The sequence below is a fragment of the Etheostoma spectabile genome, chromosome 11 (genome assembly GCF_008692095.1).
Source record: "Etheostoma spectabile isolate EspeVRDwgs_2016 chromosome 11, UIUC_Espe_1.0, whole genome shotgun sequence".
Taxonomy (NCBI): Eukaryota; Metazoa; Chordata; class Actinopteri; order Perciformes; family Percidae; genus Etheostoma; species Etheostoma spectabile.
In genome coordinates, this window is record NC_045743.1 from 21,549,695 (window position 1) to 21,564,402 (window position 14,708).

At 42.1% G+C, this 14,708-nt stretch overlaps 1 long non-coding RNA gene across 1 annotated transcript in view; it reads right to left on the bottom strand.

Annotated features, from left to right (window-relative positions):
• Nucleotides 1-13,538, bottom strand: part of LOC116698093 (uncharacterized) — a 26,952-nt gene extending 13,414 nt beyond the window's left edge. The window contains exons 1-2 of the long non-coding RNA XR_004334109.1: nt 13,508-13,538; nt 11,180-11,417 (exon numbers count right to left, since the gene is read on the bottom strand). This is a non-coding gene — a long non-coding RNA (uncharacterized LOC116698093). The remainder of the gene's footprint in view (nt 1-11,179; nt 11,418-13,507) is intronic.
• Nucleotides 13,539-14,708: the final 1,170 nt, after the last annotated feature.

A 14,708-nucleotide genomic window follows, 5' to 3' on the forward strand; every position in this document is an offset into this window, starting at 1 on the left:
CTGCAACGTTGGGCCACTATTGTGCTTCTCTAACCTCGGGGTATCTCTAAATTTAACTATAAATATTTAATTCAATGTTTTATAAAATGTACAAATAGTCTTTATTTTCCCTAAAAAGGAAATCCAGTAAGGGGGGCCAGAGGATGAGGTCCAAACATTACTGAGCCTTGGTACAGAAAGGTACAGGATAGAAGTTATGCAAAACATGGTTGTCATTCTTTTAGAATTTCAGTGGTTCTTATTTGCCCCTTCAACATTTGATTTGATTGATGATTGTTGATTCTTTATTGCAAATATGAGAAGGGGATTAATTTAACTTTGGGTCCATGGTCCCTACACCAGGACTCCTGACCTGTTCACCACAGACCAATCTTCTCAGCTGTGCTGACATGCTACTGCGCTTCATGTGGTTCATTATTTTGTGCACATTGTCTGGGTCAGTTCTTATATCATAAGAAGTTAATAATGTATAAGTAAATGCAAATGTGCTGTATATTATATAGCGCTTTTCCAGCTTAACAACTCTCCAAGCGCTTTACATCTACAGGAAACATTCCCATTCACACACACTTCATACACTGTGGCCGGGGCTGCCGTACAAGTGCCACCTGCTCATCAGATAAACACTCCACACATTCACACTCCGATGCGCAGCACCGGGGCACTCGGTTCAGTGTCTTGCCCAAGACACTTCGACAATGACTGCAGGGGCGGGGATCCAAACCACCACCATCCGATTGGCAGGCAACCGCTCTACCACTGAGCCACAGCCGCCCCTTAATGCCCTAATACCTGTTTGACTACAACCATGCAAAAGCTCTTACCCTACAGTTTTTGCACATATCATGTAAACTTGATTTCTCAATTGTTTTACACAAACCTCTCCAAAAGTGCCATTTAAAGTTTTATTTTTAAAAAAATGTCTGGGGGGGCATACCCCCAGACCCCCTAGGGGGGAAGAGCCCCCTATCCCCCCAAATTACAAATCCCAATTTAAACCCTGCTGAAGAGCCAAAGAAATTGCTTGTTGTACCGCGCAGAAATATTGATTGCCCCCCCAAATCTCCTCCAGGTTTTTGGAAAAGTTGGCGCTCTGTAATAAGGATAAGTTGAGGTGGAACAAGACATTCAGTAGTTTGACCATGAAGAGGAAGACTGAAAAGGAGGTGGGGAAAATGGAGAGGCGGATGGATAATTTCCACAGCAAGCAGCCGGTGTTGCCCAGCTCTTTGCCATGAAAGTAGCTAGCAAAGTTAGCTAAAGACTAACCCTGAACTCTGAGTCTAACCCTGAACTCGAGCTGATCCACCTGAGAGGAAACTCTGAGTTTTCGGTTCCAAAACAGCTGCTTTGAGTTGGTTCAATCGACTTGGAGTAGGTTGACTCAGAGTTAAGCTTGTGCACCACCATAATAAAAAAGCCGCATGAATGAGCCATGATACTACAATTCACCATGGCCAACAACCACAAACAAACTGTCGGGAAATACTCACATACAGCGAGTTTGAACATACATTAAAAGCAACAAAGCAGCTGGTGCAAGAGAGGGAATTTGCGTGGGCGAAAAGTTTGCTAGTAATGCATAAGTGTATTATATGCATTAATATCATATTATAGGACGTATAACATCACTGTTAAATGTTATTGAACCTATGATTTCTTTAGGTGTGGGCAAAAATTCCTAGCCTACTAGGAGGTGGCAGAAGCTCAGTCTGTAGGGAGTTGGTCTGGAACCGAGGGTCATGGTTCAGTCCCCCGTACGACCAAAGTAGATGGTGGCCTGGTAGTGACCTGGGCACTGCCAGTGCTCTTGAGCAGGCACCGAACCCCTCAGGGCGCCTTTCCACTATGCCTCTCTCCATTAGTGCAGCATATATCCTGAGCTTGTGTTGTGTAATTTAGGCCTGTGTGTAATAACAACAGAGTGTAATGGGATTAATAAAGTAATATAATAATACTAAATAAATTAAAACTCCCTTCTGAGGCGGCAGCACCACATTTACAGATATTGATTCATAATCTTTTATTCAAAGGGCCCTCATCTGCAATCCTCTGGAACTCCTTTATATGTCTCTACTGGTTTGTGTCCAGGGAACACTACCACAACATTTAAAAAACGTTTCAGAGCGGTCACACTCTTCTGATGGGGCTTTGCTAATGTGCTCCACATTACCTTTTTTAATGTCAGTAAAGATGCAAAAAACGTAATGCAACCCAAAGTGCTGGGATGTAGAGCTGTTCCCGATGGGTGGTGTCGTGATATGAGACGGATAAGGTTATGTAGATGCATACTGATAGACTGGGAAGAAAAACCATACCGCTCAAGTGGAAGTTATGAAAAAACCTCTAAGTCGGGGCCCCAATATCATCTCTCCCTACGTATGTTTAACTCCCTGGGAAGTCATTACGCGTCTTCATCAACTGATACAGACTGAATGAATGAATGATGAATGAAAGAGTGCTGAGTCAGAGGAGGAGACTGATGCAGACTGACTGAATGAATGAATGAATGAATGAATGATGAGGAGATGAAGAGTGCTTATCAGAGGGAGGAGACTGATACAACGGACTGAATGAATAATGAATTGAAGATGAAGAGATTAAGAGTGCTGAGTCAGAGGGAGAGACTGATACAGACTGAATTATATATATATATATGAGATAATGAATGAATGAGTGAGATGAAAGAGTGCTGAGTCAGATGGAGGGACTGATACAGACGATGAATAATGAAATGAATGAATGAATGAATGAGGATGAAGAGGGGTGGGTCAGATGTGGATGCAGACTGATACAGACTGATTAATGATGAATGAGGTGAGAGATTGCGCTGTGTCCAGAGGGGTAGACCTGATACAGACTGAATGAATAAATAATGAATGAATGAATGAATGATGGAGATGAAAGTGGTGGTTCAGAGGGAGGAGACTGATACAGACTGAATTAAATGAATGAAGTGATGATGAGTGCGCTGTGTCAGAGGGAGGAGACTGATACAGACTGAATGAATAATCAATGAATGAATAATGAGAATGGAGACTGAAAGAGTGCTGAGTCAGAGGGAGGAGACTGATACAGACTAATGAATGATGATATGTAATGAATGTAATGAGGTGATGAGAGTGCCTGTGTCAGAGGGAGGAGACAGAGAAGAGAACCTGCTCCTGACCAGGCTAGTTACACAGACTCGGTTACCATAGTAACTGCCTCTGAGGTGACGTGACCTCTCTTTCTGAACGGGCCGTAGTTCCCCCTCTCTCTTCTAGGTTTGATTACCTCTCTTTCTGAACACTTCCCTCATCCAGGGTTAACTAACTCAGAGTTTTCCCCAAAGCTGCTCCTGAAACGGACCCCAGAAAAGAGAGGTCATTTTCGCGGTCTCAAGAGAAAAGACCATCTCGCATGCTTGCTACTGGCGTTCTTCTTCTACAGAAAGTCCCCATCACTTGTTGGATTTTGTAAAAAAAATAAAAAGCCTCATGGGGCTGAAAAGTTGCCAAATCTAGTGCTAAAGTTGCTAAGCTGGCAACACTCCCTCCAAGCAGCGGGGTTGGAATATTGCTGTGTCCCATATCTTTGTGCTGTTCTTGTATGCATCGAGGTGCATTGTGGCGAAGGCTGACTGATACCATCCTCTCCAGGAATCAGGTCGAGGTGGCATTTATTCTGAGGGTGACTCTTTGTTCTTGAAATGTCCCCCGTGCTTTTCATAATTCAGCAGCGCCCTTTTCTCTCTTTACTTCCCCCCGACGAGCCAACATTTAACCGCCTCAGGGTTAATAGTGTCTCGCCTCTGCAGCACCCCCCCAGCAGAACAGACAGAGGAGTCACACATCAATGGGGTGTTATTTACAAGACATGGATTACTACTGTCGTATCTGCATTGGCTTCCACATCGCGTACCCGGAGGTGTCATTATAGGTCGGCTTTCACACGCAATGTCTTATTGCTGTTCTTTATCCACAATGTGCCCCAAATTACATGAATTTATGTATTTTTATCTTTACGGTCAACTTGACCGTAAAGATAAAAATACATAAATCATTCTGTGTTTTGAGATGTTTTTCTGTGTGATTATCTATCTGCTTTTTTGTTCTGTCTCTTTGATCATCTTAGTTTTTTTATAACGGCTCCATTGTGCATAGTGAAAAACGTAGAACATAATACCATAAAAAAATAACTTTTTTTTCGCAAAAAAAAAACATGTCATTGATTCAGCTGCTGTTTTTTTCCCTAAATTTAACCCTAGGTTAGCGATGATAATAACTTCCCAAACCTAATCTTCCCTTAAAGGGTAACTTAACTAGACCATAATGATTTACATGTTTTTAGTGTCTAAGTGACTGATGGTAACAATAATCTCTTGTTAAATTGGCACAGTAAAAGCAAGACAAAACAGCTGCTAGTTTACATTATGGCAATTTGCGTCACCTAAAATTCTGGTTTTGCCATGACAGATTATTTGTCTAAGTATCTGACACATTATGGAAAGGATCCCTACAGAGATATCTTTAGCTAAAGAGTACAATTTTTTTCTTTTTGTACCAGTACTCCATTCAATCTAACCGTTAAATGATCTCGTAAAACACACTTCAAAGCGGACAGAATACAATTAATACTACAAAAGCCGTCTTGGTTCATCTTTGCACTGTTCCACCAATCACCATCTCTGCTGGTTGGAAGAAACTCTTAATTCACCCCACTTACATGTGGAGATAGTGCTTCTCTATACTCGCTAATAGTGATTATTTCAATGGAGACTGGTGGAGATGCTTCTCTATACTCGCTAGAGTATGCTATACATGGAGACGGTGGGAATGCTTCTCTATACTCGCTAGAAGTAGTGATTATTTCATGGAGACTGGTGAGAATTACTGCTCTATACACGTTAAAGTAGTGATTGTTTAAATGGAGTCTGGTGGAGATATGCTGCTCTATACACGTTAAAAGTAGTGATTGTTTAAATGGAGTCTGGTGAGATAGCTGCTCTATACACACTAAAGCAGTGATTATTACCTGGAGTCTGGTGAGATATGCTGCTCTATACATCCTAACAGTAGTGACTATTTCCATGGAGTCGGTGGAGATATGCTGCTCTATACCGCTAATAGTGGATCATTTACATGGGTCTGGTGGGATATGCTGCCTATACACTTTATCAGTATTGAGTATTTACATGATCTGGTGGGTTTGGTGATGGAGCTGCACTTTGACAGTTTGGGGTTTGAAGACGTGTTTAGTCTGACACAGTTCCAGATACATTAATTTAAAAAACTTCTACAAGCCATAAATCCGACCCTATGTAAAATCATCATATTCATAATTTCGGTCATCCACGTATGAATGGGGCCCATTTAGGCTCAATATTGGTAAACTTGTGCCAAAGTGTTTAAAAAAAATTGAAGAAAAAAAAAAAATCACAAAGCAAATTTTTAGGTACATGCTGTAAACATAGGAGATAACGTTTTGTTACAAGCTACAACATGTGTACATGTGTACAATAATAGACGAAGGGTAAATATGTTGATGGCAAAGTCATTGCAACTATAATATATTACAAAGACAACTTGTTGTCATTGAAACTGTCATCATCAATGCATACCAATAATGGATTCTGATATCGCCAAATATGAGGTCATATACACCATCATTTTACCAACTTCTATTCTATATCCCTGGAAGAGAGACCTTGTTTCAAAGTCATTTGGAAGTGACACTTGAGCTTCGGCTTCACACCACACACGCACACACAACACACAGACACACACACAGACACACAGAGCGAATGTCCCATTTGGTGATTTGGCGAAAGAGCCTACATGTCCCAGGTAAGACACGGCAAGATAGAGTGATCTGACTCTCACTCTCATTCCCCCCAGGCCACAATGTTATGCATGTGTGTGTGTGTGTGTTGGTGTGTGTGTGTGTGTGTGTGTGTGTGTTTGTGTGTGTGTGGTGTGTGTGTGTGTGTGGTGGTGTGTGTGTGGTGCTTTCGAGGCATCAGGCTCTGTGTTTCAAAGGATATGGCTCTCCAGGGTCGGAGGGCCTACCTGATGACCGCGTATATCATCAAGGCCATGAAGTGGAGAGAAGGTCGTATGTACCCATCTCAGATGTTGTTCAAAATCCATCTCCGAGTCGGCGGCACCCGCAGACCCAATAGAGACTGATTGTTTGGTTGTGTTGGGCAGCTGTGTGCCATTGCTTTTGTGGACTGTTGATTTGTTTTGCCATGAGATGGATGTCTGAAAGCACTTTTTCGTGGCTGAGTAGAGGGCATACTATATGGGTCCAAAGATTTAATTACTGCTTCACAACTTCAGGAAGATAACCATTAACCCATGGTATAGATTCAAAGTAGTACATTCCTTTGTGGTAAAGAAAATGGTTAAGTTATTCATAGGTCAGTCCTGACCCTCTGCAACTACTGCACACACAAACTCAAACATCAACTTGCAAATCACTTGTTTTTATCAGTTAGACTAATGCTACTACTGTTTTAACAGGAACTGAAAAACAAGTCACGCTACGAGCTGAGAGAAAGCAACGATCTCAATGACATGACAACACGTGGCTAATCAATCTAAAGCATTTACTGTAAGCAGAAACCCAGACGTAGCTAATTTTCCATCCACTTATCAATCGAATTATCTAATTTAAAAAAAAAAAAAAAACTCATGTGAATAAATCTGGTGAAAGTGTGTTTCAACGGCTTTAACCAATAAAACCTGTGGTGATGATGTCACATGCTGTTTTGCGATCAAATTGGTATAATCAAATTGATTTTAGACATTTGAAGGTGTTTCCTTTCATGGATCCTCAAAAAAAAGAAATTTAATTTTTTTGATTGAGTGGAAGCAATCTCTTGTCCCACTGTGCCACAGCAACACTGAAATAATATGCAATAATATAGCATAGTCATCAATTGCACACCGTAATATCTTAATTGCCAACATCATATTAGGGTCATGGACACGTAAATTCTAAGATGGTCCAGCGCCCACTTTGCTTACAACAGCTTTGTTTGGTCATTACTTAGAGTTCCTCATAGGGACCACCGAATTTACGCACTCAACTTTAATTTATTTTTAAACCTTCTGAGGCCTGAGGCATTTGTTACAGTTTATTGTCCTCTGGATTTATTTTATAAAAAGCTTGTAAAACATCAACCCTGTTGTCTACAGTCAGATATGAACTCATTTTTTTTAGGACAAACTGGTTTATTATAATATTTGGGTTGCAGTGAGCGACTTTGCATGTTAAAAATGGCCTTAAAGACAATTAATAAATAAATGGAACATGAACTTCCAGATATGTATTGATATAACAGACAGAGAAGTAAACATAAGTCATTTTCCATTCTAAAACACTTCTCATATGTCTTGGGAGTCACACTGGTGCAGAAATAATCATAACTTATACAGTTGACAAAATACATACATTTTTGGTATGGTCGTTACATATGGACTTTCAAGTCAGAGGAGATCACTTGCAAATTTTGGAATGTCGCTGATGCATAGATCAATATCTGATTTCATGTGTAAACCACCTCCTCTTTGTCGTAATGGCCCTTGGATGACCGCGTTGAAGGAAGTTTTCCTCAGAACTGTTGGTGTATTTCTAGCTACATAGTTCAAGGGTTTTCCCTTGTCATAATGGTCCAAATGATTTAGAAGGCACAGATAGCACAGTGGATTTAAAAAAAAAATTAAAAGTTTGCCAGACCCCCTAAAGCAGTGATCCTAGACCCTCCAATGGTTGTATCTAAGGGACTGTCTGAGGTAATAGGGCTTTGTTCCCTACTGCATTTTCATAAAAGTGATAACATGGTGCAGATTGACTGCCCCGTCCGCATCATACTGTAGCTCACAGTAGTCTTGGAGGGCGTAGTTAGCGTTAGACCGCGGTGGGTGCATTTATCCCGAGGCTCATCTGTCACTGGCAGCTAACGCTAACAGTCAGGCAGTCACCAGCGCTGATCGTCCTCCAAAGAACAGAGAGGGCTGCTCTCGGTCTTAAACTGATGATTTGCTCTCTGCTCCTCTTTTCTGCTTTTTTTCCCCTTCTTTTTACACCCTCATCTGTCAATCTGTTACACTCTGATTGACAGTCTCCCCCTCTCCTTTCTTCTTATTTCTCCTTCCATTGCTGTCGTCCACGCCACCACCCCTTTTGTCTTATTGTGTCTTGTCGTTCTCCTTACCTGCATCCCCCGTTGGTCCCTTGTTTATGAGCCGGAGTCGCAGACAGCCAATGGCACCCTGTCCTAATTATCTATCAGCGGATGAAGGCATTTAGATAATGTATATTAAAGCAACAGAGGAACTGGGCTTATGCGTGTCCTCCCGGGAGCCAAGGTGACATCATTAGCCTGTTCACAGGCCCGAGCCTGGAAGGAGGTAAGAGGAGAGCTGGGCGACAGGGGGGTGTCTGATTGGTCGGAATCATTAAACTGGCCGTCATTCATTATAATGAGCTGTCATCCGTCTGTTCCATCTTGTAATTCAGCCCTCTTTGAAGTGAAAGAAAGGACAGAGAGAGAATACAGAGACTGAGGTAGCCTAGAGACATTGGGAGATAAAAGAAAGGAGCGGAAAAGGAAAGGGGAAGAAACCCTTTCTACTTCTACACATCTTCTCAGTCTGCTTTGATACATTTCTGCTCATTTGGTACTTTATTCTTTCCATCTTCTTCCCTTTCTCTTCGTCGTTTGTCTATTTGTGGACGCCATGACTTTTCATTAGCACCATCACTGTTTCAAAAATGTCAAATAGTGCAACCTGTTTGAACAGTATGTACGAAAACAAATTACATCATCATCAGCTCCCTGTACATTGCTAATTAGCATATTAGCACAGGGAGCCTAGTGATGGCGTGATTATTAGTTTTGGTAAATGACCCACGCCTGGTGTTGGTTTGATTCCCCTGCGATACATCACCAATGTGTCCCTGAGCTAGGCACTTCACCCCTATTGCTCCGTGATGTGCAATCTGTGACATAAACAGCAATTGTAAGTCGCTTTGGATAAAAGCATCACCTAAATGTCATGGAATGATAATAACGCAGGTATGTTTTGCAATTGGAGCATGTTAGCATTGCAGACCTTAGCATTTCGCTCAAAGTACTACTAAGTTAAAGGCTTGGCATTAGATAGATATGGTCTTAAATATGGATAGTGTAATATTTGTGTCACACAAATGTTGCCTTTCCTGGTTTTAACGTTGCATTACAGAAAGGAAGTGTCGAAACTCTCATTGGGGGGGTAATATTTGTGAAAGTACCAACCGTCAGCCTAATCACAATTCAATTATTTCTCCTTATATGTACACCTAGATTACATCACCCAATCTCCCGTGATGTAATGTGTGCATCACCCAGTCCTTTTGTGTAAGTAAATTGAAAAACAATGGGGTCGGGGCCGGTTTAGAGTCATGTCCTGGTAATGTACGTTAATGCGTTAGACGTGACATTGTTTGAGAGCTCATTCTGCATCTCCTCATGATGTAAGAGCTCTATTGTATGCCAGACTATCCCAGTTTTTTTTTTAAAGCAGCACTGGCTTTGAATTATTGGCACATTTACTGACTTTAGGGACTGTTTACTGTACGTAAATAAGAACAATGGAGCAATCACAGGCGTTGCACCAGCTGGGCAGAAAATGCTCAAAGTACGTTTGCCTCTAAGAACCCTCCCACTGTGCTCACTCACAGTCCTTTGTGTTTCTGTAAGGTGTGTATTGTTTCCAGTTCACACTCCACAGTTTATCTCTTTCAATTACTTATGCTGTGGCACGAGACCCAAGCTCTCGATACACCGATTCTCTCCACCAACAGACATTACACACAACAATAAAGCATGGTAATCAATTGTTTGCGTTGCACCATTTGTCATTTTAATGAGCTCACAATGGTAAAGTCGTCAAAGACAAGGTGTCATTACCATTCAAGGCTACCACCACCATACCACACAAACACAAATATAAACCAATGCACCTCATTTGAAATACCTTGGCATTCAGCCCTTATCACCTAATGCTTGTGTTTGCCAGGAAACAGTAAAACAAAATAGCAGATTCCCTGTATGAAACAAAGGATTTCTAAAAAAGATTGGGCTTTGCTCTATTGCGGACATTAATTATTGAAACCAAATATCATAAAGTGGTGGATACAATTTGATTACAGATACATAATTTCAGGAGCAGGGCCACACCTCAACCACTCTTCTGGCCTTCCTAAAAAATACCCACCTAAGCCGTCCTTCATTCACCCCTCCCTCCAACCCTGTTACTTTCTTCCTCTCCTTTAGGACCTAAAGAGAGTCTGTATGTCCTGGATGACGGTGATGGACTACCCAAGCCCCCCACAACACGTCAGCAAACAGATGACTTCAAGCACTTCATGCCTTGCACGCAATTAGGAGTGTCACGATTTTCCACACCCACAATTCATATGTTCAACAGTGCCGGCAAGCCACTCAGATCCACTATCTTGCGAAGGTACGTTACAACTGACTTTGAGTTCTCAGCGTCTACCATTTTTACCAGGTGCAATTGAATGCAACATGAGTTAACGAGGGGCACCTAAATCCACCATGGAGTCCTGTCGAGCTTAGTCTGGCTATAACCAACCAAGCCAAGCTCATAGATTTGAGATTGAGCATTGGTCTGGGGTCCTGCTCTAATGTTCTCTTGCACACGAGCTGACCAACGACTCAATGTACGCAATTGGTATCCTTCAACCAATCAGACCAACGTGTCCAGGTGACGTAGAAGCGACAGCGCATCAACGGATTGCTGTGCTTTGTGGGGTTCGGTGGCCGCACGCCATGTTTGAATGTAAACAAGAACTGCTTTTCTCTACTGTCAATCGTGTTAAACCTGCCAGTGGCTCGCCGGTGGATAACCCAGTTTGTGATTGTTTGCCGCAAAATTGTGAACTGAAGCAGGAGAATTAAAACATAAAGGTTTCCAATCAGATGCAGGACGAAATCCAATTGCCGGCACAGTGGGCGGGGTTCCCATGTCTAGTCAAGCCATCATCGCTTTGTTTCCGTGTTGTTTGTTACATAACTTCTCTACATAACTGACAGAGAGGAAACTGTTTTCCAGTTCTGTTCTTCTCCGTCATCTCGGACTCAAGCAGTTGCCATGGTGTCTGGAAAATTGCAGCTACAGGCGACCGGTAAACTAACATTACCCTTTGTCTTTAGCTGCATGCTACCACTGGTAGCTATGTTCCCCGGTTCTTTAGCTGCATGCGCACAGCCTGTAAGCTAACATTACCCTGTGTCCTTTAGCTGCATACTATCAGCCTGTAGCTAACGTGACCCTGGTCTTTTACTGCATGCTATCAGCCTGTAAGCTAACGTGACCCTGTGTCTTTAGCTGCATGCTATCAGCCTGTAAGCTAACATTACCCTGTGGCTGTGGTCTCAATCGCGCACTTCTGTACTAAATACTAACTATTTGAGTACATAGTGCGTTCACATTGTCGAAGGTGCGTCAAATGCAGTGCCACTAAAGTACCCGATGGTGCCTCAAACGTCCAGACAGTTGAGTGCGGACCGATGGACACTTTCCACACCTCAACGGGTCGCCATCTTGGCACGTAGCTGAGGGGCGGAGCTAACAACCGTTGAAAACTTGTACAGCGTCGGGGCCGAAGACGCGATAGCGAGACCAACGAGCAATACAAAGTTGAACGTGAGTCTTGCTATACATATAACCCCTTGTAATGTATCTATTGGTTATTTTACAGGTCGAAATAATTTTATACCATGAATTACGTTTCTTAGTCTCGAATTTGACGTAGCTAGCAAGCCCACCTTAGCTAACTAACAACGGCGTTTACCATACGCATTAGCAAGTAAGTTATAACTAACGTTACCTGTTGAGTATACTGTTGTTTTTGTTTACACTTTCGTCCAGTTGTAGACGATTTTTAGTGTTAGATGTATGATCTTAACAAGGTGTTCATTCTGATGTGAGCGGTTAGCTCAGCAAAATAGCGATCAGCTGATTGTCTGCCGGGAACTTTAACATATCGTAACGCTAATGTTAAAACGCTACTGCTTGTTACTGCCCTCACCTGATGAGATCGGTATATCCTGTGCCTCCACCTGATGTTAATACTGTTTATACTGCCTCCACCTTATGTATATACGTTTATACTGCTCCACCTGATGTGTATATACTGTTTATACTGCCTCCACCTGTGTATATACTGTTATACTGCCTCCACCTGATGATTATCCTGTATAACCCGTCTCTTCAGGTACAAACGAGGACAAGGGCTGTCATTTAGGGGCAACGATGGCCATCAGACGTAGAAGGATCCCCTGGAGATCTGAAGTCCCCCCCTCATGTCCCCTGTCCCCATCAGACTAGCTACGGCCTGGTGAGAGCGCTGCAGCTACAAGCACAATTTTTAAATAAATTATATTAAAAGTATAACTTTGTTATCTTTTTTTGTATTACACGTTGCATTGACTGTAGCAAGTATAATGATTATAAAGTAATGGGTCCTATTTAAATGTCATTCTGTTACCTCTGCTTTCTCTATTGTATTGTCACTGTATGAAGACCATTTAGAACAAAAATACAACTTATCTAAAAGATGTAATGACGGTTTGTCTATTAGGTAATTTGTACTGGTTAAATGCTTCATACAACATCTTATCTATGGGCACACAAGTCGTCCTCATAAACCGTTGAGCATTAAAATGAACATAACGTAATGATGAATATTATTTTACTATTTTTAGAGCGAAACCTAAGCATATACATAAAAGAGTGGACTGCAAGAATAGGTATAATTAATGAATTAGAGTTCAGTAACAAGAACGATATTACATACGTTGTGTGTACTGTTTCTCAGCTAATGAGGGGGTGACATGACTGGCGGTGTTGCAATCGTCAGCTGGCTGCCGAGCAACATGTATCACTTTGTTTTTTGTTAAAATATCAAACAACACGCGGATAATTTTTCGTCAAAAACACAATAGCGACTGACGCTCATACCGATGTGAAATTCCCATTGTACAGAAGTAAGAAGGGAATGCAATGATCGTCATTTCCGGTAAGCTGCACATGGAAGGGCGCGTTTGACAACACAATCATCTGTCAAAATTAACGCACTATGCAAGATAACGTAGTGCAACGAAGGGTCTCTCTGTAATTGCACTAAGGGAAGTGCGCGGTTTGAGACACAGCCTGAGTCTTCGCTGCCATGCTCCTAGCCTACAAGTAACGTTACCCTGTGTCTTTAGCTGCATGCTACCAGCCTGTAAGCTAATGTTGCACTGTGTCTTTAGCTGTACGTTACCAAGGCTGGTAATCTAATGTTACCTTGTGTCTTTAGATGCATGCTCCAGCCTGTAGCTAACATTACCCTGTGTCTTTAGCTGGTAAGCTAATGTGGCCCTGTATCTTTAACTTCATTTTATAGCCGTTAGCTACTGTTACCCTGTGTCTTTAGCTGCTGCTTGCAGCCTGTAAGCTAATGTTACCTGTGTCTTTAGCTGCATGCTTTCAGCCTGTAAGCTACCGTTTCCTGTGTCTTTAGCTGCATGCTTTCAGCCTTTAACTAACGTTTACCCTGTGTCTTCACGCGCATGCCTTGTGCCTTGTCTGCTTGTTGCTTACAATATATTGTGATCCTGTCAACAATAAAAGCACCTGACCTTGATGGGAGTGAGAATGCGTTGAACTCCATGGTGGAACCATATTTAACAGCAAACTGCATTTGAATTATCCATGTCCCTTTTTTGCGAAGGGAACTGCAAAGATTTACCATCTCTATCATTTTTAGTTATTATCGAGACTCACCTGCCCCAGGGACTGCGGGAACACAGGAAGATCCCTGTTTGTGTACCAGGCTCTCTAGTTCACTTCGACCTTTTAAAAGCAGAGTTTTTTCTTCCTTTCTCGTCCCGATGGTTTGGTTTCTGCTGAGGCGAGCACAAAACCCAGCAGCCGACATGCCTGACGAGAGAAACCGGCGAAAAAGAGGTAATCCCCTTAGAAGATGACAGCGTTTAAGCCAAACAGAAGACACAGGAGCAGGCTGGATCCATCCGCCTTAATGAACCCCACGCAGCACTCTCGCCTGATCTTGCAAATTATTCTCACTTTCCTCCTATTTTCATATATTTGCCTTTACTTCACATCAAATACAGCCGGTTGGCCCGCCATCATCCTATTAGTTTGCGTAACCCTGACCTCCTCTCCCAGCATTGTGTTGACAAACATGATGTATGCTTTGTGGCATGCGGTTCACAACGCACGGCATTTGGTTACACGTTCACAGTGTTTTACTATCAGGAGGCCAATTATTGCAAATGGAAACCGCTCCTGGATTTATTGTGTCATGTCTCATATCTGCCATGTTTTGAGCCTTGTTATACTTTTCCAGCCTCGCTGTGATAACAGATAGGTTTTCAACGCTTTCCTTACTTTTTTGCAAGCCATCCTGCCACAGTAGCTGTGGGTTGGTTTGTCTTACCTTTCTTCCTTTGATGTGAGTCTATTTTCACAACAAGTAATGAAAGCAGGCACACTACTCACACATTGACCTTATGAATGACTCATACAAATACTTTTTATAAATTGCCCCAACTGACCTTTCCCTACCCGCCCACTTCAGGTCTGCTTTTTCTTCTCAGGATGACATATATTACAGAATGCTTTTTACACATATTAGATTTGTTG